Source organism: Mytilus californianus, unplaced genomic scaffold (genome assembly GCF_021869535.1).
Source record: "Mytilus californianus isolate M0D057914Y unplaced genomic scaffold, xbMytCali1.0.p SCAF_10, whole genome shotgun sequence".
In the NCBI taxonomy this organism is placed as follows: domain Eukaryota; kingdom Metazoa; phylum Mollusca; class Bivalvia; order Mytilida; family Mytilidae; genus Mytilus; species Mytilus californianus.
Genome location: NW_026262582.1, coordinates 48740505 through 48766461, shown reverse-complemented (window position 1 = coordinate 48766461; position 25957 = coordinate 48740505). Strand labels below are relative to the sequence as shown.

The window sequence follows — 25957 nt, the reverse complement described above, 5'->3', positions numbered from 1 at the left end:
TCAGACTTATAAAATGGAATATGTTTTATTTCTTTGTTTTATGAATATATTTATTATCAGCCTTAAACCTGTCAATTTTAGAACAAATCCCTGAAACTTTGTAACATGTAAAATTGTTCTTATATCTTTGTATTTCTTTTAATTTAACTTAATTTTATCCTTGATACTTCAATTTTTTTCAATTATGTACTATATATGTTAAATCTACAGTCTATTTAATCTTTTAATCTTTTATGATGTTAAAATATCTATATTTTTTTTATATAATTGTTCTTTATTTAGACAGTAGTTTAACAATACATCACCAAAACAAATTAAATATGTAAATACAATCATTTTTCCATGTTTATTTCAAATTTTATGGGTTACATTGATTTATTACCTGTAATTACCTGCTTCACACTTTAAAAACAAAATAATCACTATCAAAACAACTCCCAACTGTCCCACATTAAATTTAAGCTTCCCAATTGTCCCACACACATCTTCCTGATTATCCCACAAAATTTCGCTACTTTTTTACCTGTAATTTCAAAAAGTGGGACAATCGGAAAGACACCGAATCTTTACAAATGACATACCAGATTTTAAAATGTAGGAGGCCGATATCTATTTGCGCCAAAAAAGAAATCATTTACGCCACAACTAATTTGCGCCAATGCTACTTCTGCACCACTACATTTTGAAAACTATAGGTTTCATTTGCGCCAATAAAACAATCATACAATTGCGCCAATTTTATCAATTTATTCATTTTTACATATATATCTACTAAATTATTGACTTCTTTCCTCCTTCATCCGGGCTTGGGACCAGCAGTATATCGACTTAAGTCATACAATACAAAAAAATATGCTGAATTAAAACGTTCACTCATATATACATTACCCTGTACATGTGCATGTAGTCAGCGAAGTCGATAGATGAATCATAGAACATGTTACATGCATAATATAACTTTAATGTTACACGTTAAAATATACAGGTAAATGTGGCGCAAATTGATTTTATTTATTGGCGCAATTAATACCAGCAGAAAAAGAAAAAGTGGCGCAATTGATACATTTTCAAAACTGTAATTGGCGCAAATTGGTTCTGGCCGTGTAGGAATAGGAGGAATAAACGATCCTTTTATCTGTCGACAGAATACAGGTAAAAATATAATGGCCTTGAATAGTGTTTGAATATAATTAAGTGTAGTCAAAACAAACAGTGATTATAATTAGAGCAGGAAAGCTGAGGGATCCAATTAAAATTCAAGGTAATTCTACAATTTTCTGTTTACAATGAATAAATATTTTTTTTATTTTTTCAATGTTTGTTTGAAATGAAGAAATCTTTTTTTTTTTATTTGAAAAGCTTGATTTAAAAAAAAACTTGTTGCTGTTGTTGACAGCTCAGTGAAAACTGAAAGCATATTAAAGATAACTAAAATAAAAAGCCCCCAAAGGATACTGGGAAATAGAAATATGGTCACCCTTGCAGGATCTTCTTCCGACCGGCAGTAAAACCCTACGGCTTGTCAAAGTGGGGCGACCGATTTGTTGTGAGGGAAGTATTAATTTGCAGCCAAGTCTGGTCAGAATGGGGACGTTTAAGCTCATGTCTCGTGTACAGAGAGGGTGTCAATCTCCCTGCACGTTCAGAACCCTTGTAATAATCATTTTTTTAGGGGTCTGTTGGTGGCTTTTAGCAAGGCAAAATTTCAGACCATAACAATTAATCCTCATTGTCTAATGGCATTCCAAATTTCCTGCCCTTCATCCCGGTCGACCCCTATTACAGGACATACCGTAATTTGTTCTTTTCCTGAAAATGGATGCAATATTTGCCACTGGATGTTTAGCAACTGCCAACAATCGGTCATTAACCTGATATATAGATATCTTAGTCTTTAAACAAATTATAGTACCTAAAATACAATGCTTTTTGGAATTAAATGGTTTATTATTGTATGTTGGTATCGATATATGGGATATGTCTTCATAACAAAATACTCGCATTACCATTTCTTGTGAATGATTTTTTTTTTTTCGAAACTGTCTTTTTTGTTAATTTATTCAACAACAAACTATTTTCTTTTTAATATCATACAAGATTTTTTTTAAGACTGAAAGTCGTATTTCTTTTCCCTCTTATTTTCAAAGGAAACCAACAATTTGTTTTAAAAAAAACCTTGATATGAGAATAATGGGCAAAAAAAAGTAGATTAGGAGTGGGACCAAAAAAATATAGATAACAGAATATAAAGAGGTGATGAAATATAAAGAAAAGATTATTGGTTGTTAAATGTCCAGTGGCAAATAGGTCATGCATGTTTAGGACGAATACAATAGAGATCAATTGGCAGAAGAATAAAGAATAAAGTAAAATGGTAAAAAATTAAAAGATATAAAAATATAGAAACGATGATCTGACCCCCCCCTTCCCCCAAACCCACACTCGCATGTATACATCTCTAAAAAAATATTTAAATTTTGGTTTCATGGTGCCCCCTCCCCCCAGACATCGAGGTTCTGGATCCGCCCCGGAGTTTTTTAAACATCCAAATAGCACCTTATTATTACTTCATCTAGACCTAGATACGGAATAAACCGAAGTCACGAGTGAATTTATGGAACAAAAATGAATATGATAAATCTCCTGACCAAAAACATATATATGACTAGCCACGCGATTTCCAGGGTTTTGGTGTACCTAGTCTACAATGTGTTTTTTGAAAATTTACCCAGTACATACTGACAGAAAACGCCCTGTCAAGTTATTGTGAGAAATTTGTTGAAATAACAGTGCAATGGTTTTTTATTTGTATATGGCATGGTATTGGTTGCAAAAATTTGATATTTTTCATTAAAATGCAATATTTTTTATTTAATTGGTATATTTCTTCATTTAAATGCAATATTTTTTTTATTTGAATGGTATAATTTTTCATTTAAATGCAATATTTTTTATTCAGATGGTATAATTTTTCATTCAAATGGTATAATTTTTCATTCAAATGGTACAATTTTTCATTCAAATGGTATAATTTTCGTTCAAATGCAATATTTTTTATTCAATTGGTATAAAATGTCATTTGAATGCAATATTTTTTTATTCAATTGGTATAGAATTTTTTTATTGATATGCAATAATTGCATTATGGAAAATTCTTTGACGTCATAAGGTCAAATTTGCAACAACGTTTTTGATTGGTCGGTAATTGTTTGGATTCCTCCCCTTTCTTTCTAAACTTGAGTGAACAAGAATTAAAAAACGCGTCAGAATATCGCCCCTCTAACTAAATTTGGCGTTCGTGCGAGTTCGTGAACTGGCTGTTAATGCCAATAATGACCAGGACAAGCAAAAAATGCGAGTGACAAGTGATAATAATTAATTTGACACACAACTTGTTCATGGATAGAAACAGATGCCTGCGTGCATGGCAAAAACACCTCCAATGAAAACCTTTTCTGAAGAAACTCTCCTACAGTCTACACATTGAAATAAAAAAAAAACATAGCTAGCCCCCTCCCCCTTCTAAATCCAGATACATGTAATCATGGCGTTCTTTAGTGCTAAATTATTTTTTACTTTTCTTGATCCTCAGAGACGTTGCAGGAAGGCACACATGAAAAAAGAATAAAAAGCACCCAGGACGTTACAATTATTTGGACTTAGCTTCCTCTTTTTTACTACATGTAGAAAAAAATCACCTAATTACGACAGCAGAACCAGAAAAAGTAGAGACATAAGCTGTTATACTCCGGAACTAATTCTTTAATAAAGACAATTCAGGATAAATTGGAACCAGTTACTAACCCATGTCACAACAAGTCCTATGACACATACTTCACTATATGAGGCATGAACTTCATATTTAATACTATCTATAATATGTGCTCTCATGTCTTATGCTGCAAATCATTTTACATTTAGGATTCGTTGCTGAGCTTTTTTTTACTGTTCTCGTCTCCGAATCCCTTAAATAGATTTTTTTTTCAAGCCCCACAGTAGTTCAATAATTACTATATGTCTTTGCATAAATAAGTATGCAGGGCATATTTCAAAACATATTTTATCTTCAGGACTTTTAATGATTTACTTTTCAAAACTGCATTGGGAAGGGGGGTATACAAGTTTATTTTGTGACACATTAAATAATATAATTAGATATCCAACAAAGTATATGATTGTACGTTTAACTATTATCTAGACCCGTACAAAATGTATATAATTAGACACATTTAACAGGGGCGGATCCAAAACCTCGGTGTCTAGAGGGGGGTGGGGGGGTGGGGGGGGGGGGGGGGGGGGGGGGGGGGGGGGGAGTAGGTTCAAATTTAGGTATTTGTATAGAGATGTATATATGCGAGTATTGGCAGTAATGGTTATGGTGTGTGTGTGTGAGGGTAGGGGTTTCAGATCAAAGATCGTTTCTTTAATTATATATCTTTTAGTTTTTACCATTTCACTCTATTCTTTATCCTTTGATCTCTATTATATTTGTCCTAAACATGCGTGACATATTTGCCACTGGACATGAGGCAACCAAAAGTCAATCAACGTATTCTGTATATTTCATCATTTCTTTATTATGTTATCTATAGGTTTGGTCCCGCCCTTATCTATTTTTTGGCACATTAGGGACGATATCAAAAGTTCAATGTAGGATAAAAAAAACTTAATTCATATAGTTTTTTTCATTGACCCCCTACCCCCCAAACCCCCTTCACACCCCCCCCCCCCCCCCCCCCCCCCCCCCTCTTAATTTAATTTGTGAAAAATTGATTGACCAATAAGGATATATATAAAATCAATGTTAATTAAACAAAACTTGCAGCAATTTTGACCCCCCTCCCCCAAACTATTTGAATTAAGTTTTTTATCCTTCATTGATTTTCTGATGTCGTCCCTTATCCTCTCTATGTAAACCCAATTCATGTCCTGATAAATGGTGACTCATGCATAGCATCATATGTGGTTATTAAAACAAGAAACATATTCATATCATAATAATTAATGTATGCTAGGACTTATAGATAGATGTCATTAGTCCCAGGTCATGTAATAAAGTAGGTCTTATAAAAATACAATAGCATATTCATTTTGATGATTATATATATATTTATATATTTAATAATGCCAATTTTTTGGAAAAAAGGGTAGGGGCAAGGCGTTTTTAAAAAATATCAATGGGGCGCGTTTTTTTTTTTTTTTTTTGTTCTTCGGAAGTGTCACTGTAGAGCTTTTTGCCGTCATGTAGACAAATGCTTTTTGTAGACAATCGTAAGGCCTTCAACAATGACAAAAGCCTAATACTGTAAAGTCGTCTATAAAAGGCCCGACATGAAAAGTGTGAACAATTCAAACGAAAAAACTAACAGCCTAATTATACATAACAAAACAATTTACAAAATATCAAATATGAGTCGAGACAGGAACCAACGACAACCACTAAACTACAGGCTCCATCCCTGGGACAGGCAAATGAAGAATATGGCAGGGTGGATATAAAAACGAAGATGTGGTATGATTGCAAATGAGACAACTCTCCACAAGAGATCAAATGACACAGAAATCAACAGCTATAAGTCACCGTACGGCCTTCGACAATAAGCATAGCCTACACCGCATAGTCAGCTATAAAAGGCCCCGAAATCAAAAATGTAAAACAATTCAATAGAGAAAACTAACGGCCGAATTAATGTACAAAAAAATGAACGAAACACAAATATGTATAACAAAGCAACAAACGGCAACCACTGAATTACAGGCTCCTGACTTGGGACAAGCACATACATACAGAATGGGGCGGGATTAAACATGTTAGCGGGATCCCAATCCTCCCCCTAATCTGGGACAGCGGTGTAACAGTACAACAACATGTTTGTGAGCAACCCATCCCGAAGCTGGGACAGTGGTGTAACAGTACAATAAAATAACAACCTGCACAAATCAGCAAATTAACTCAAAAGATCGGTACGAGACACACAAAAAAACTAACATTAAGACAATAGACACAAAGCACCGACATAAGAGTATTTGCAATTACTGGAAGTTTGCTCAAACCTAATTACAACTGGTACTGAAATAAATCTTGTTCTCCCAGACTGAGGTATCAATCAGTACACAACGCGCGGCAAAGGATTTATTAAAAAAAGAAAACAGTCTGAGAAACGTCTGGTTTACGTCGTATATAGATATAAGAAGATGTGGTATGAGTGCCGATAAGACAACTCTCCATCCAAGTCATAATTTGTAAATGTAAACCATTAAAGGTCAACGTACGGTCTTCAACACGGAGCCTTGGCTCAAACCGAACAGCAAGCTATAAAGGGCCCTCAAAAAATTAGTAGTGTAAAACCATTCAAACGGGAAAACCAACGGTGTCTAATCTATTTAAAAAAAACGAGATACTTGCATATAAATCCATATACAATAAAACGGTTTTTGAAAAGTGGACCGAACGTTTTGACCATCGAAATTTTGCAATAGAAATACTAGTTATGACCACAAGATTTTAACAGCCAGTGCAGGACTCGCACGAACGTTAGATTTAGTTAGAGGGGCGATATTCTGACGCGTTTTTTAATTCTTGGTCACCCATGTTTAGAAAGAAAGGGGAGAAATCCAAACAATTTCCGACCAATCACAAACGTTGTTGCAAATTTGACCTTATGACGTCAAAGAATTTCCCATAATGCAATTATTGCATATAAATAAAAAACTACTGTACCAATTGAATAAAAAATATTGCATTCAAATGACATTTTATACCAATTGAATAAAAAATATTGCATTTGAACGAAAATTATACCATTTGAATGAAAAATTATACCATTTGAATGAAAAATTATACCATTTGAATGAAAAATTATACCATCTGAATAAAAGATATTGCATTTGAATGAAAAAATATACCATTCAAATAAAAAAATATTGTATTTAAATGAAGAAATATACCAATTAAATAAGAAATATTGCATTTAAATGAAAAATATTAAATTTTTGCAACCAATACCATGCCATATTTGTATATCGGGATAAGGAGCATTCGATGGCAACATTTTCAGTAACGAACACATTAGTTTTTGACTAGCCGGGTAATCTCAAACGGCCTATTTGAACGCGAATTTTAAATGTGCTCATTTTTATCAATAAAAATATTTTTTTTTTTATCTTTTTCTTTAAATGTAGTTTAAACTTGTTGCTATGGAGTTATTACAAAACTGATTTGTCTGCATGAAAGCTTGTAGTAATCCTTTTTAAAAGTTTTATTAAGATTCATGATGCATGTCATTACCATACTTAGCATGCAGAGTGTAAAGTTCAGAGAGAAGGTAATTTACAAGATTACATCTCAATTAAACATTTGATACGGTGCAGTTATTTTTATGATGCCATTTTAATGGTTCCAGCTATGAAAATTCTGTCGAGCAGATATTTTCAGATTTTAAACACCTCGAATATGGATTATCAATTTCTGCTGGAACAAATAGTTTCCACTTCAGACAAACCGGATGTATGTACTTTTTACCTGGCATTAATGTATGAAGTAAATTATGTTATACATCATAAAATTGAGAATGGAAATGGGGAATGTGTCAAAGAGACAACAACCCAACCATAGAACAGACAACAGCAGAAGGTCACCAACAGGTCTTCAATGCAGCGAGAAATTCCCGCACCCGGAGGCGTCCTTCAGCTGGCCCCTAAACAAATATATATACTAGTTCAGTGATAATGAACGCCATACTAAACTCCAAATTGTACACAAGAAACTAAAATTAAAAATAATACAAGACTAACAAAGGCTAGAGGCTCCTGACTTGGGACAGGCGCAAAAATGCGGCGGGGTTAAACATGTTTATGAGATCTCAACCCTCCCCCTATACCTCTAGCCAATGTAGAAAAGTAAACGCATAACAATACGCACATTAAAATTCAGTTCAAGAGAAGTCCGAGTCTGATGTCAGAAGATGTAACCAAAGAAAATAAACAAAATGACAATAATACATAAATAACAACAGACTACTAGCAGTTAACTGACATGCCAGCTCCAGACTTCAATTAAACTGATTGAAAGATTATGTCTTCATCATATGAATATCAGGCACAATCCTTCCCGTTAGGGTTTTAGTATCATACCATCATACCATATATGAGAAGAACATAACCCGTGTCATGCCAACAACTGGTTTTTAAATAAATGTGTTTAGTGCCGATGCAAAGACCCTATAAGTGAATCAATATTAACGCCAAAATATGCAATCTTTAATGCATATTTTAAAGTTTTTCTTGTCGTATAACGCATCGAGGGGTGTCAGAATTTATCAAATGAAATCAGACTTATATACCGTCAAAATGAAGCTAGAAACAAATAAATTGTTTCGGTTTTTAAAATATACAAATCCTTAGGTAAGTAATTTATTATATTAACTTTATAAAATGAGGGGAAGGTGCTGCGTTTTTTTCCACTTGCTTCATTAAACCGATTATGATTTCAATAACTCAAAACGAATTTATTCAGAATAATTGTTTCTCTCTTTTTCCCGGCAGTTCAATTTTTCTACAAAAATTGAGAATCGGGATAGAATATCATATCCCTCCCCACGGCCTTTTAATTACGTTGCTGTTCCCTTTTATAAAACGAGTAAATTTGGAAATTTTATTGTGTATAAGGTACACGAAACAAACGGATACCAATACGTATGGTGTACATCAACAATGTTTTATACTTCCACAGTATTGTTTTTCCAATTTCCACATGATGTAGCAATAATTTAATAGAACTTCACATTATTTGTGTCGAAAGTTTAACTGTGTGTTAAAGACGCTTTCTGGTACTAGTTTTAAATCTACTAATTGGAAGGAAAGATTGTGTCTGCCTAAACCTTAAAATAGTATTAAAGATGAATTGTTCAGTAAAACCCCTTCTGGCAACAACACACGATGAATATCGTTTTCACAAACTATAGTTTTTACATCGGATGACCGTGAGGGCATTCCGTTGTATTGCTGTCACCAAGATTTCCATTACGTAACTTTCGTGTTGGGATTGTAACCGATCTATAAATATGATAAATACGCGGACATTATCGAGTGCAAAATAACATTCCTTATCGCTTGTTATAGATTCATTTTTCAATGGATACTCCTAAAAATATTTTTTTAGAACATAAATTAATAATATGAAAATGTTTTGTCGTTAGAAATATATATATAAGTAAAAAAATCTTTAATATCTATGCACACGCACAGAAAATGTTTGTTAACGCATGCGGAAGAATATCTCAAGAACGTTTGTAATCTCCCATGCAGAGTTATCGGTCCTCGCTCTCTCTCAAGGACTGATAACTTTGCATGGGAGAAAATATGAATGCCTACTCAAATCCAATCTATTAGAAAAATCGAATTATTACAGAAGAGTGTCCACCATGCAATTGCACTGCACTGCACTATTATTAATATAGTTGAATAGAATGATATACAAATGGATGAAAATTATATATACATGTAACTGTCATATACAAATATTAATATAATATATAACAACAAACCAGAGTATACTGATTTGTATCACTTCAATATCATATTTATTACGGTGAGGTTGAATTCCCTGTTATTTATTTATCATCCACGCACGAACTTGTCTAAGAAAAAAAATATATCTGTACATTAACCTCACTTTCAGGTATAGAGATGTGATGTTTTTTTTCTGAGACAAGTGCTTGTGACCATCCACAAGAACTTGCAGTCATCCGATGTTCAGTACTTCAGTAATTTGATTATTTTAATCGGTATAATTAATGACTTTACATGGGTCATTATTTTATAATCTATGATAAATGTCGCATACTGTTATACTTTCTATAAACAGTCAACTCCCGTTATCTCGAAGTCAGTCGCACCAGAGAAATATTTCGAGATACCCGTAGTTCGATTCTAACGAATACCGGAAATTTTTATGGATATATGGATAGTTTAAGATTTTTTCTTATAATATATATATATAGTCTGTAAACATTGAGGTTGTTAGTTCGAGACCCGCACATGGCAGGAGCGTTTGACTCCAATCTTAATTGATTAGGATTGTCAGTTTTCCTGCCGAAGGTCGGTGGTTCTCTGCGTGCACCCCGGCTCCCTCCACCAATAAAAACTGACAGCCACGAAACACCAATCAATCAATCAATCAATCAATATGTTATTTATATATGGATATTTTAAGGATTTTCCTTATGATATATCATATTTTTTTTACTACTATCGTTTCATATAACTGACTGGCCCTAACAGACATATACATTTTTATTTTCTAACAAAAGAAAATAATCCTTTTAAAGACACTTACATTCGTATGAGGGTCTGGGTAAGGTGTCCCTAAATTCTGTATTCTTTAATTTTTTAGCCATTTTTCTCTTTTCTTTATATTTTTTTTGCCCATTATTTTCTATTCTTTATATTTGTACACCTCGTTATTCTGTACTCTTTATTTTTTGGCCTATTTTTCTTTTATTCTTAAATATTTTATTTTTTTTGGCTCTATTATTTTTTTTTTTTAATCTGAAAGTATTGGTCTATTATTCTCTATTCTGTAAACCTCATCCAGACCCTCTCTGATATAATTAAAGTATTTTACACTTTTATTTTGTCAAAAGAGTTGAAAATTATATAAAATAGAAAACCGTCCTATATAGAGCTATTAAATCTTAGCAAAAGTCATCTCTCAATATATATTAGCTGTTAATTTCCAAATAAATCCTCAATTGAATACATTTTTAACAAATCTGACATACTGTACTAATCTGTTTTTGTTTACCTAGTATAAGCGCCAGCGACAGATATCACATGAATGTTGTATTATTTTCTATCTAGTATAAGGGCGCCAGCGACAGATATCACATGGATATTGTGTTATTGTCTACCTAGAATAAGCGCCAAAGACAGATATCACATAAATTTTGTGTTATTGTTTACCCAGTATAAGCGCCAGCAACAGATATCACATGACTGTTGTATTATTTTCTACATAATATAAGCACCAACGACAGATATCACATGCATGTTGTATTATTGTGTACCTAGTATAAGCGCCAGCGAGAGATATCACATGAATGTTGTGTTATTGTCTAATAAGTAAAAGCGCAAAAGACAGATACCACACGATTGTTGTATTATTATCTACTTTTATAAGCACCAGTGACAGATATCTTATGAATGTTGTATCATTGTCTACCCAGTATGAGTATGATATCACATGACCGTTGTACTATTGTCTATAATTGTAAGTTCTAATTATTGTCTATCTAGGATAAGGGCGCCAGCGACAGATATCAAATGAATTTTGTGTTGTTGTCTACCTAGTATTAGCCCCTGCGAGAGATATCACATGAAATGTAGTATTATTGTCTTCCTAGTATAAGTGCCAGTGACAGATATTACATGAATGTTGTGTTATTGTCTACCTAGTATAAGCGCCATCGACAGATATTTCATAAATATTGTATTGTTGTCTTCCTAGTATAAGCGCCAGCGACAGATATCACATGACTGTTGTATTATTTTCTACCTATTATGAACGACAAAAACAGATATTGCATGTATTTTGTATCATTGTCTACCTAGTATAAGTGCCAGCGAGAGATATCACATGAATGTTGTGTTATTGTCTAATAAGTAAAAGCGCAAAAGACAGATACCACACGATTGTTGTATTATTATCTACTTTTATAAGCACCAGTGACAGATATCTTATGAATGTTGTATCATTGTCTACCCAGTATGAGTGCCAGCGACAGATATCACATGTATGTTGTTGTACTGTCTTCCAAATATAAGCGCCAGCGACAGATTTCACACGAATATTGTATTATTGTCTACCTAGTATAAGCACCAGCGACAGATATCACATGAATGTTGTATAATTGTCTATCTAGTATAGTGGCGCCAGCGACAGATACCACATGAATGTTATATCATTATCTACCTTGTATAAGCGCAAGCGACAGATATCTTATGAATGTTGTATTATTGTCTACCTAGTATAAGCGCCAGCGACAGATATCACATGACTGTCGTATTATTGTCTACCGAGTATAAGCGCCAGCAACAGATGTCACATGACTGTTGTATTATTGTCTACCTAGCATAAGCGCCAACGACAGATATCACATGACTATTGTATTATTGTCTACCCAATATAAGTGCCAGCGACCGATATCACATGACTATTGTATTATTGTCTACCTAGTATAAGCGGAAGCGACAGATATCACATGACTATTGTATTATTGTCTACTTAGTATAAGCGCCAGCGACAGATGTCACATGACTGTTGTATTATTGTCTACCCAGTATAAGCGCCAGCAACAGATATCACATGACTATTGTATTATTGTCTACCTAGTATTAGCGGCAGCGACAGATATCAAATGACAGTTATGTTATTGTCTACCTAGTATAAATGCCAGCGACAGGTATCACATGAATGTTTTATTATTGTTAGCCTAGTATAAACGCCAGCGACAGATATCACATGAAAGTTGTATTATTGTCTTCCTAGCATTATTATTATTATTATCATTATTATTATTATTATTATTTTTATTATTTTCTATTAGTATTATTATCATATAAAATTTGACCTAACGTTCATAGTTAGCGGCGTTTTATCACAACGACGCTTTACCTCCATCAGCCTGGAAATGTCATGGTGGGTCACACATCTGATTCTTTTTAATTGTTATTCTCAATTGTTCAAGCACAAACCTCACAAACTATATATTTTAATAGGATCGTTATATCGGTATTAATTTAAGCACATAGTAGCAGCAGGAGGGTTGCTCCCTTTGTACTTTTTACCTATTGTAAAGGGCTAATGGCGATACTAATACAAATACAATCTATTGTAATGGACAAGACAATTTAGATTTTAAAACAGATCAGAACACTACACTTAAGTTATATATAGGAATGGTCATAAAATATGGAGGACTGTTTTTAGTCCGAAATTCTACTTTGATACTGTGCAATGACTTCTCTGTTTATTTGTAAGTACATTTATTATTATTATTATTGTTATTATCATTATTATTATCATTATTTTTATTTTTATTTTATTATTCGTATTATTATTACTTTTTTATTATTTTTTTGATTCATTAATATTATTATTATTTTCATTATTTTTATTTTTATTTTTATTTTTATTTTTATTTTTATTTTTATTTTTATTTTTATTTTTATTTTTATTTTTATTTTTATATAATATCATTGCGTTCTAACTTTTTTGCTTATCTAAAAACTATGTACCATTATTAAATTTGATAAACTAAACACACATTATAAACCCCACCACTGAACTTGTTTGTCATATTGGAGTCTTTATTAGGCAGTCTTTAGAACTGACGGGGTCAGACCCATGTCAGAAAGCATATGATTTGTTTTTTACATAAATTTGATAATTGAACTCTTAAAATGTGTTCTATTCATTGTATTGTATTGTATTTAATTGTATCATTGTTTGTTTGTATTTCTTGACCCTTATCTGTGTAATTTTGCAATAAATAGTAGATTATAAGTAGAACTAAATCTGTATTGAAGATTATAAAAAAATCATACTGTGGATTAAATCAGTTTCTTGGGAACTTATTTTCTGGGGTTGAGGAAAAATTGTATTTTCGTGTGTATTTGATTTCATGGATCTGATCAAGACTGCATACAAGCCTATAGAAAATTTATGCTTCGTATATAACATTTAAATGCGTTGTTCACCTGAACCGGCGAAATCCACGATAATTGGTATCCCACGAATAATAATGAATCCACATATACGGTACTTTATTTTGTGTTAAAAAATCCCTGCTATTGCGATAATACTGTTAGTTGTGCGTTCAATATCGTAGCAGCTAGTATAACTGCTACGTCTTAGATATCTATCAGTTGTTTTCCATTCGTTTGATGTGTTTGAGCTTTTGATTTTTCCATTTGATAAAGGATTTTCCGTTTTGAATTTTCCTTGGAGTTCGGTATTTTTGCTATTTTACTTTTGAACGATATGCTACGTAGCTAGCCTCTTAAATGACGTCATGAGTAAGAATCTTTCCGACGCCGTTTTGGATTCTCTAGATAACATATATTTTTTAGGCTATATATCTAAATCTATTTAGCGGTTAGGCCAGCTACACGTTCAGTGGTCAAATTCTACTTAGCCCTACGTAGCACTGAGCTACGATACTGAACCCAACCCAGTTACCAGATTCTAGCTTGTGTTCGACTATGTAAGAGAGTATATATAGATGGGGTTTACAGAATAGAGAATAATGGGCCAATACTATAGAAAAATGGGCTAAAATAATAAATAATAGAGAAAAATAGGCCAAAACAAAAATAGAGAATAATGGGGTACTTAAATATAAAGAATAGAAAATAATGCTCAAAATTTATGAAGAATAGAGAAAAATGGCGTAAAAATAAAAAAATACAGAATTGAAGGACCCCTGCATCCAGACCCTTGTGTTATATGCAGAACATTATCACTTCATAGGTACCTTTGTAACAGATACGAAGACACCTTCTCCATTTATTATAATCTTATGCTAAAAACAAGCGTTCGTTTGGCTGTGAGTACTGTATAAATACGCAGGCACGTTGGGTCAAAATGTAGACGTTTAATCCGATGTCTCTATTCGGAATACATTCTCTGTAAGCTACAAAACCACTTCGAGTGATCTGTGGGTTGCCTGCAAACTCCCCGGCAGTCCCAGCTCCGATCCGCATACTACTCTACCTTGATGGAGTAAAGGAAAATAATTACCTTTATTTTCTAGTGTAAGCTGAAATTCCAGGCCATGATGCTGTTCAAGGACTGCAAGTCTTCGAGGGTATCATCACATTAGTAGTCAATACTCCCGTAATGACATGATTTATGAGGGGCAAAATGTGCACAATAAATGGCAAAAAAAATAAAGAATACAGAAAAAAAAGGGAAAAAAATAAAGAATAGAGAAAAAAAAGGGGGAAAAAAGAATAGAGAATAATGGGGTGCTTAAATATAAAGTATAGAGAATAATGGGGTGCTTAAATATAAAGTATAGAGAATAATGGGTAAAACATAGATAATCGACCTAAAAAATTAAAGAATACAGAAATACACTTGATCACCAATTATTGTCAGGTATCTATTGTCCCTCTATTGGCCATGTCAATCAATACAGTTCACTTCAATTATTATCTGTGGGGAAGTTCTCAAACCTCTTTCCCTACTGTATTTATTTTTGGCACCTTCTGGAGGAATGAAAAAAAGTGCACTGCAAAACCCAGTTCAGTTTTTAATTTTTTAAAAGAGAAAATGTATTTGAGTTTTATTTATCTAGAGCATGCTATGCTTTAAAATTTTTCAAGATACTCAGGTTTGTCTGTACTCAGAGTAAATTTTGAGGTGAACATGCAGCCATTTTAGTCGAAGGGTCCACATGATCATTAGGGAGCTACCATTTGATTTTTAGGGGGGGGGGGGCTAGGATGAAATTTGTAAAAAAGGCAGGATAGGTGTTTTGAGTAAAAAAAAAGGCAGGATGAGCAACTTTGCAAAAAAAAGGCAGGATGACAATTTATGTAAAAAAGTCAGGATAAACTAATAAAAACAAAGGCAGGACCGAATAGAGTGAAAAATAAAAAGGCAGGACAGAGATTACAACTAAAAAAAAATGCAGTACAAAATTTTTCATCCTAGCCCCCCCTCCCCCCATAAAAATCAAATGGTAGCTCCCTTAAATTTCATATGGAGATACAGCAATGTTGGTTTATTGTCTTTGTCTATTAAATATGAAACTGTATCGATCTTGGTTATTTGTTATATGGGCGAATTCATTGCTTGGCACAATCGTCACCTCTTGTCATTTCTGGGTTCCTGACACATGTCATTAGTTGAATTTATTGGTTCTTGGGATTGTCAGTATGCTGTCTGAAGACCTGGAGTAAAAGCACAGGCCGAATCCCCTCTACCAGTAACATAATCGGGTGAGCTACCGGGGTATAAAGCCACATGAGACAAAATATGAACGGAATATCCGTTTACATAGAAAAACCCGTTTACGTTGCAGTCCCACGGGCAAATGTCTAATTAATTCGCCCCAGTTAACCATATTATTTGTATAACATTGAAATTCGAAAAAAAAGTGTTTAGTTCCCACTGACGCGTGGCATAAATTATACGAGTTTTTCAAATCGATTCCTTTCTTTACCTAAGCATACCGAAATCATATAAATACAGTCCGACACAGTTATTAAACTCGTAATTAAATGGTAATAATACGCATAGTTTGTTTTTTGTGTGTTAAAACTTCCTTAGATTCGATGATTTGTAAAAGGACTCTCTCAAATCAGGAACATATTAGATATATACTGTTCCCAGCTCAGATTATACGATTTAACACGCATTGTTCATATTTAATGTTTATGAATATAAGTTTAATTCTTTAGACATTAATAGGACAACATGTCGGTCTGGCTAACCAGTAGGAAATATTAAACATTTCAAACAGGTAAGCATTTTTTCTGATGCGAGTACACATAGCTGGATTTAAGGGAGAGGGGCAGGGGACCATCCCCATCCCATTATGGAGCTGCAAATAGGATAAATTCATATACTTTTTACAAGTGTCACTCCTAACGTTGGTTTGCTAGGTCCCCCTCCCTTTTTTTCAAAATCATGGATCCGCACCCAGTAGATTTCTGATTGTTTTTTTTTTAATTTATTTATTATTGCATCACGCATTGCATGAGTGTATATTTAAAAACTTAAATCATATAAGAACCTTTAATTTGTTATTTAAAAAACAATATAAACATTGTCGAAAATATAACTGAGATTTATTTGTATTGGCATTTTAATAAGCGAGTCTCGCCGAGTATATTTTTTTTACTGAAAACGAGAGTTTCACAGATGATGATAATCATATCTTTTTGTATATATTTATTTAATACTCATAATCGTGTTTGCTTCATTCGTATATTCATACATATTCAAATTTCTGAGTTCATCCAACTTTTCATATTTATATTTCATTGACATGACCGGACCTTAAGTTTGTTTTATGTGTGTACTAACATTTATTTTAGAATTGAGAATAGAAACGGGGAATGTGTCAAAGAGACAACAACCCGACTAAAAAAGCAGAAAACAGCCCAAGGCCACCAATGGGTCTTCAATGCGGCGAGAAAATCCCATACCCGGATTTGCATGCTTTTATTCACAAAGGGTTGTAATTTTAAGGGTACAAACATTTCAGTATTACTCTTGGTCCATTAGTCGATGTGTACAGTCGTTTGGTAATAATGTCATAGTCAATAGTGTTAATTTTATTCTCAGTTAAGATTTTTGTGAAATTTTAGTTTTCAGCAAAAGGAAAAACTTAAACTTCGTTTTTATATTATTTCAAATATTTATAGGAAATTTATAAAATATTTAGAGATAAATTAATTCTTTGTAATTACATCTAATTTATTGGAATTTGCTACTTACTATTTTTTGACAATGTCAACATGGTCAGTTCAAGTATTGATACTTCAGGTCAAGCAAATAACCACAAGACTATGTATATCTTTCTATTTTATACTAAAATTCAAAGTTCTCGAAATCTTTTTCCCTGGTGGTCCTTGGAGAAAAGCTGTTGATCCCCATTATTATTTCTATTGTAAAATTCCATATATAATTGTGTCGGTCCTTGCAAAATCTTTGGTGGTCAAAACCTTCGGACCACCACTTTTTGGTCACTTTGCGACGACTCTGAAAATAGTCATTTTTCTATTCTCCAGGTTTTTCAGTATTACAAGACGTTCGAAAATATTAGCCATCAAGTCTTGATTAAGGTGGTACCAAACACCTTGACTAAAATTAATTTGGGTCGTTTAATTTTCATAAAATTTTGACAAAATATTTGCTTTGACCCTTTGACAAAAATATAAAAATTTCAAAAAAATTGATCCACACACTTTATCGGAAAAATTTCATTGGATATATAGCAGTTTTGACAAACACTAATTTTGATCAATGAGAAGCTTAATATTTCCCTAACAATAGAACGTGATTAAAACGTTCAGCTGATTTTTACAGAGTTATCTCCCTGTAGTGTTATGTACCACCTTAAAAGTTTAAATAATCATTTTGTTATAGGCTATTATGAAAGCATAGACTATTTATTGTCACATAACTTTGATTCATTTAATTCTTTAAATTTACAATCGTGTTTAAATACTATTTATAATAATCTTATATATATATATATATATATTGAGCTAGATTGTATGGCTTTCCAAATACCGTTTCGATTCCTAACATCACTGAAGAGACATTAATTGTCGAAATCCGGATATGGTGTACAAAAACCTTTGCACCTTTTGTTTGCGGTATACCATCTTTTCCGCAAGTTTATTGTTTTCTGTTTAGTATTAATTTATAATTAAGATCCATTTATTACATCGGTGATTCGTTTATTTGGCATTCGCCAATGGCAGTCAGCAGGGTTTAAGAACATTTGTTGTTCGACCTGTTAGTCAAATGCGTTTTGTTAAAATATACTTTTTTGGTCTTTTGGAAAATTAAAATAGACTTTTTCACTTTTTTTGGTCTTTTGGAAATTGTTGTTTGTGCTGTATTTAGACCCCTCTACCAAGAAATTTGTTTTGCATGCACACGTATAAAAATTGCGGTTTTTATCCAACGCAATCATAGGTTTGAACGTTGTTTTCAATTTAGACTTTTTATATATATATATATAACCAGTTTAAACGGGTACAACATCACCAAAAAATTACAATAAACGAACAAATGTAACTATAAATATTTCGGATAACAGATATCCTTCATCAGTATGAGCACGATGTAAAATGACTCAGATCAATCTATTCTGATTATTAAACTATAGCAATCTTGAATTCTATACAGTAAAAAAAGTGAAACAGTTTCACCCGAACATCATATGTAGAGACGCTAATAATTTTTTTTAATTTCCAAAAAACGACTCAAAGACATGCCTAAAATGAAAATAGTAATTAGAGATATGAACTGGCACAACTCTAAAATTCCAAAATGACGTCAGTTAAGATGTTACAACAACTGCGTGTAAATACATTCCCAAAAAAACAGCACTGATCGATATAAGCTGGTAAAATATGTCAAACAGAGGCTGCGTATGTATCATCCCAAATAAATAGCAGTTTTATAATGAAAAGAAAAAATAATAGTAAATTTGGGCTAAGGTTAAATAATTGGACGTGGATACGTACTTGTACATCTCTACCAAATGAAAAGAACCCTGGTATTTAAACTAGTAAAATTCAAAAAATTCCAAAAGAATCCTTAAAACTGTAAGAGTCAAGTAAGGAAGCCGGAGTAACTGGAAACAAATGATGTCAGGAAAATGAGTGATGGTAGGGAAAATGAGTGACTCATTCTATGTTTTTTTCATTTATGCCCTCTGAGGAAGCTGTCCTTAGCTTTCTTATCCAAAACCTTTCCCGAGCAATTCTTTTGGCCCTTGACCAACCCTCGTTGTGGTCTATGATTGTGATTGTAAAGTTTTTGAGATCAAATGACGACTTACAGGGAGGTCGGGCTTGCAGGTGTAGTCACTTCGATGACCATTCATGCGTTTGTTGAATGGCTGTTCTGTCTCGCCAATATACTGCATGCCACATCGACACTGAAGAAGGTATACAACATTCTGTGTTTTGCAAGTTACATTACAAAATATAGTGTACACATACCCAGTGGAGTGGCAAGTAATTGTTTGAGTATTCAGTATTTGTTGGCAAGTCAGACATCGTCTGTTACCACACGACTTGCACCATCCTGCAGTTGAACAGCTTTTATTAGAGGAGACGTCAGCTCTATTTTCATTTAAGGCATGTCTTTGAGTCGTTTTTTTGGAAATTTAAAAAATTTATTAGCGTCTCTACATATGATGTTCGGGTGAAACTGTTTCACTTTTTTTATTGTATAGAATTCAAGATTGCTATAGTTTAATAATCAGAATAGATTGATCTGATTCATTTTACATCGTGCTCATACTGATGAAGGATATCTGTTATCCGAAATATTTATAGTTACATTTGTTCGTTTATTGTCATTTTTTGGTGATGTTGTACCCTTTTAGACTGGTTATATATTATATTTTGTAGTGTACTGTATCATATTTATATGATATTCCAGCTCCTTAGGGTATCTTAAATATGATTTTACAAATTGTAGCTTTTTTTAATATGTCAGAAGATAATTTTAACTTATTTATTATGAAATTCACCAAATTCAATGTATATAGTATTAAATCCTTTTTACCTTTTATCTATCGATTATTAAAATTTACTCAGGTTGTGTATTTATGCATCATTTTAGTGAAATATATGAGGGCGTGGATGCGGTATACAGAATATAGAATAATGGGCATAATGTGCAGAATAAAGGGCAAAAAATCTAAAGAACAGAGAAAAATAGGCCAAAAATAAAGAATAGAGAATAATAAGTTGCTAAAATATTAAAAATAGAGAATAAGGATCAAACTAATAACAGAGACATATATACACATGTGTATATATGTCTCTGCTAATAAAAATATAATAATTGTAATAAAATTTTAGATGCAGGAAACATTAATTGTTGGTATTCATCTATGAGATATGTCCTTCAATCACTTGATATACAAAATTTGAATACAAAGCTCAATAAATTAATTAAACTTGTAAAATGTAAACTTTGTAACAGTTTTAAAACATTTTGGGTGGTCAAAAGATCTGATACCTTATCTCAAGGTAATAGTAAATTAGAAAATTATTTCAACCTCAAGACTGACTTCGTAAAGGAGGCTTATTTATCAATTAAAGATTTTAATATAAGAAGAGCTATATGTAAATTGAGAATAAGTGCACATGATCTTAAAATTGAGAAAGATAGATATAGTAAAAAATACATAGAGAGAAGTCAGCGTCTATGTCATCACTGCCTATCACATGGATCAAATTCTATTGAAGATGAGACCCATTTCACAGTAAGTTGTCCTTTATATAACGAACAGAGAAAATTATTATGGGATAAAGTAAACAGTTTTTGTAATAATTTTAAAGAATTACCCAAGGATAAAAAATATTTCTGGCTGTTCACAAATGAGCATTTACCAACTCTTATGTGCCTAGGCAATTATATAATTAAGTGTTTAGAAATAAGATCCAGGTGGATACAAAATATATAAAATAATATTTAATTATTATGAAATTATTGTTATAGTTATGTAAGACACATGATGTGTTAGGCTCTGATCCTGTCCATAATATGATAGTATTATATTAGGATCTAGTTTTTCTTTTTTCCAATCATATTGTGCTTAATATTGTTGTAAATGATGCCCTTTATGGGTTCTTGATTAGATTAATAAAATTCTTATCTTATCTTATCTTATCTTATCTTATCTTCTTGTCTCTGCTAATAAAAAGAATAGAGAAAACTGATCTTAAAATCTAAAGAATGAAGAAATGAAGGACCCCCATCCAGACCCTCATGTATAACAGTTCTATTCGAGCGTGTGAATAGACATGTAAAGACGTTATTTAAATAAGGTCGTTAATAGTATCTAAATTAAGAGCCTCAAATTAGTACTCGAAGTTTCAATACAGAGTTACTTCCCCTTTTCAATGTCAAAGATATTTTTGTCAACCAATTAAATGTTAACCATTAAATTAAGAAATGTCTGCAGTATTTTTGCATAATAATGTAATATGTATATATGATTTATAGTCACTGTTTAAAGAAAAATATGAGTTTCTGCACGAGAAGTCACTGTTTGAAGAAATAAATGAATGTCTACACGAATAAAATATATGGCTAGAAAAGGGAAAATGACGCTCAATTTTAAATTTGGCATTTACATAATAATTTCTCAGTCATGCATTACATGTCATATGAATGCTTCCTTATAGGTATAAGAAATTGTACACATTTAACAGTAAACGTTTTATAAAAATCCGGGACCTATAAATGTAAGTTTTTGACAATATTATTTTTAAACGTGTTTTTATGTGAAATATGCAGGGAAATTTTCGAGTGGTGAAACACATTAGTGTAATTAGTTAAGCAATTATAATTTGAAAGTTGTTTTATTTTCAAATATTAGGTATCGCATTATGCTCAAGCACTACAAATGAGGACATAACATAAGCTCTAATGAGCTTTAAACCGACACGATTACAGTTCGTATCGCATTCTGCTTATACATAACAGTTCGTATCGCATTCTGCTCATACACTTCAGTTCGTATCACATTTTGCTCATACATAACAGTTCGTATCGCATTCTGCTCATACACTAAATTTTGTATCGCATTCTGCTTATACACTACATTTCTGATCGCATTCTGCTCATACACTACATTTCTGAACGCATTCTGCTCATACACTACATTTTGGTTCGCATTATTCTCATATTATAACAATATTGTTGATTGTGATTTCATCTCATACACTTTATAATGCGATTTGAAAAATGAAGAGCGTAAAACTAATTTCTAGTTTTACTTATGACTGTTTCCGGATCGTGCTCATCTCCCATTGCCCACAAGGTGTGCTGTTGGTTTTGTCAAGCATACCCGATCAATTCAGTACCCCCATACTAGAATCTTCCCACATACCCAAAATCTACCCACTTATCCGAATCCCAATTCCGACACTTCTATGATTTGAAGCTGTTTGAAAAAAAAGAAGCTATGAGGTATACGCAACCTAACGACACAAATAAACAAAACACGTCTTGTATAATATATACTAATGGGCTATTCAACATCAGGCAAATGAGGTGTTGGGAGAATATAATAGTTTTTTGTCACATAAGTAATTTTTGTATTGTAACAAAAACAAATATTTCTCCAGCTATGGTTATTGATTTACTTAGATGAAGATTAAAAAATGAACAAAATTGAAAACATGTTTATTTTCCTGAACGCGTCTTTTTTTATTGTATATTAGATATTGAACTTTATATTACATCATGAGTCCGCGCTTTCGGTCGATAGTTCGTCTCCTAACCGTTGATTGTTCATATAATGGTAGAGGATCTGGAGGGGGGGGGGCATTTCTTTATTCTTATTTTCAATACCAATTTTCTCTTTTCTTTATTTATTTTGCCCATTATTCTCTTTTCTATATCTATTTTGCCCATTACTCTCTATTCTTTATATTTTTAGCCATTTATTCTGCTCTTTTTGCCTATTATTCTCTATTCTGTAAACCCCACCCAGACCCTCATGGTGTATTGAATAAATTGAAGTCTATGCACATCCCTACGGTTAAAATCGATTGAAAATAAATTTAATTGGCATGACATTGCGTATAAACACTTTAAAAAATATTAAAATCATTAAAATATAATAAGTGTATGCAGTTAATTATTTACATTTGTTAAAGTTGTTTTGTCGTCAGTGTTTTTATTCTTTTCTAGTACTCTTGTTTTCGCCATTAATCGAATCATTGATTATTATTTTACATCCTTGCTTACCTTTGTTAATGACAATTCCCGATAAAGGTTAAAAAACTTTCATCGCAAATTGAATGAATTTTGTAAGCCATATAATATATGCTTTGCCAAAGGGACATGGTTTGATGTAAATTGTGGTCTAAAACAAGGGTGTATCCTTTCGCCTTTGTTATTTAATATTTATATAAATGATCTTGTTGATGAGGTTAAGAAATTGAATATAGGTATAAACATTGAAAATCATAAAGTTAACATGTTGTTATATGCAGATGATCTTGTTTTTATCACTGAGAGTGAGGGTGATTTACAAAAAATATTAGATGTTTTGAATATATGGTGTTGTACTAATGACCTTACTGTCAATTTAGAAAAATCTAAAATAGTACATTTTAGAACACAGTCTGTATCTAGATCAAATTTTTCATTTTTGTTTAATGGTAACAATATTGATATTGTTTCCCAATACACATATTTAGGTTTATTGTTTACTGAGCATTTAAGCTATGATAATATGGCAAAAGCAGTTGCTAAAGCCGCTAGTAGATCGTTGGGTCTGTTGATATCTAAATGTAAAGCTAACGGTGGTTTTCAATATTGTACATTTACAAAATTATTTGATACACTTGTATGGTCTGTAATAGATTATGGTGCCTCTATATGGGGAACACGTGATTTTTCATGTATAAATAGTATTAAAAATAGAGCCATGCGTTTTTTCATGGGTGTAGGAAAATACACACCTAATATGTCTTTGTATGGTGACATGGGCTGGATGCCGTGCAAAATCAAACAGTGGACTAGTGTTTTTAGAAACTGGACACGATTTAATAAAATGAATGATAATAGAGTAAATAAAAAAGTGTATATATGGGGTAACACATGTAAAAAAGTAAAAAATTGGCATTTTAGAGTAAAAAATAAGTTTAAAGAACTTGATATGGAATATTTGTGCAATGGTGATATTTTGAACAAGGATTTAATTAAGAATATTGAAAATGTATGTTTTGAAAAATTTAAGGAAGAATGGTATGACAAAATTATTTCAGATGATAAAAATAAATTACGTACATATAGAATGTTTAAAAATGTATATGGTGTAGAAAATTATTTGATTTTTAATATACCAGGTAGATACAGGAGTGCTTTAGCCAAATTTAGATGTGGCGTAGCACCAATCAGAATTGAAACTGGTCGTTATGAAAATATTGATATTGAAAATAGATTATGTTTTAACTGTATTGATGACGTTGAAGATGAAAAACATGTTTTGTTAAACTGTCCTGTATATTCAGATATTCGTAATGTTATTTTTTTATAATTTATATTTCTTTTTACAAATGAAAATATGGTATTTTATACTGCCAAAATCTGCTATGAAATTTTAATAAAGCGAAAATGTATTTTATACTCATGATAGTTGACTTGTATTTGTATCATAATTTAAGAAAAATTGTTTTATAGTCTCTCATAACTCTTTATAGAGTGGCTCTTGTTGTTAACTTGTGTTTTAAAAAGCTGTATATTTTATATGTAACAAGTGGTGAGACTTTAATAAAGTATTTGTCTTGTCTTGTCTTGTCTGGTATCTTGGAGCATAAAATATAGTTAGCTGGACTATCGTCCGGTAGTTAAGACCGAGCAACTCATTTCACAAAAAAATCTAAGGAGAAAAAATACACGCAAGTCTTGAACAATTCAGTATAACTTACGATATATTTTTGTTGTAAGATTTGTTTGTGAAAAGAGCCCTCGGCCTAGGGTCGCCCATTTTGGCCGTAAGGGACGAATAAATACACTGTATCGTCTGGTTTTAATTGGAACGATACATATGATATCAATGGTTGAGATGGTCATTTTCTCTGTCGTGAAAGAACCCTGGCAAAACAAAATTAAGGATCTGTAGCTAATGTTTTGCAATCCCGGGTTTCTAACTCTATCCTGAATGCCCTCTTTTGTACTGGCTTTCCAAATTTCTTACTAGTCATTCAAGTGGAGTCCCTTTTGAACATACAGCTCCTAATGTTTCTACGTATTTATACATCCTTGGCTTTCAAATGTTTTGTTATTAGGTCTCTTTTGGTCATACATGTATAGTTCCTACTAACGTTTCTACGTATTCATTAGTGTTGTCAAGTTGAACAGTTTTGACTACCCGGTTACTCGGATAATCTTTCGACCGGTTAACCGAAAATAAGTTGATGTTAAAAGGCCTTATCTACAAGTACCCTTCAAATGCACGGTTTTTGATACGATGAATTGAAGTTTATCATTGGCATTATAAGGCTTGGCTTTGGGCATTCCTGGTGAAGTTTTACTTTTGATAATCCAATACTATACTATATCTACTGTGGCGTTTGTGATTGAGAACATGAAAATCTTCTTGATCTCGGCGAATTGACAAAGTGTTAGAGCGCTGATTGTTTCATTTTCTCTGGGGTCTCACAGAAAAATTCG

The 25957-nt window shown here is 32.3% G+C and overlaps 1 protein-coding gene across 4 annotated transcripts in view; it reads left to right on the top strand.

The window, feature by feature from the left end:
* Positions 1-938: 938 nt before the first annotated feature.
* LOC127718281 (uncharacterized) overlaps positions 939-25957 on the top strand; it is a 28690-nt gene continuing 3671 nt past the window's right edge. The window contains exon 1 of one of the 4 annotated variants that reach the window (XM_052224281.1): positions 939-1152. The gene's annotated coding sequence lies outside the window, so the exon portion shown is untranslated. Of the gene's footprint in view, positions 1153-1173; positions 1262-16328; positions 16530-21939; positions 22015-25957 lie in introns of those variants that run through there. The other 3 variants (XM_052224282.1, XM_052224280.1, XM_052224283.1) reach the window with 3 other exon arrangements.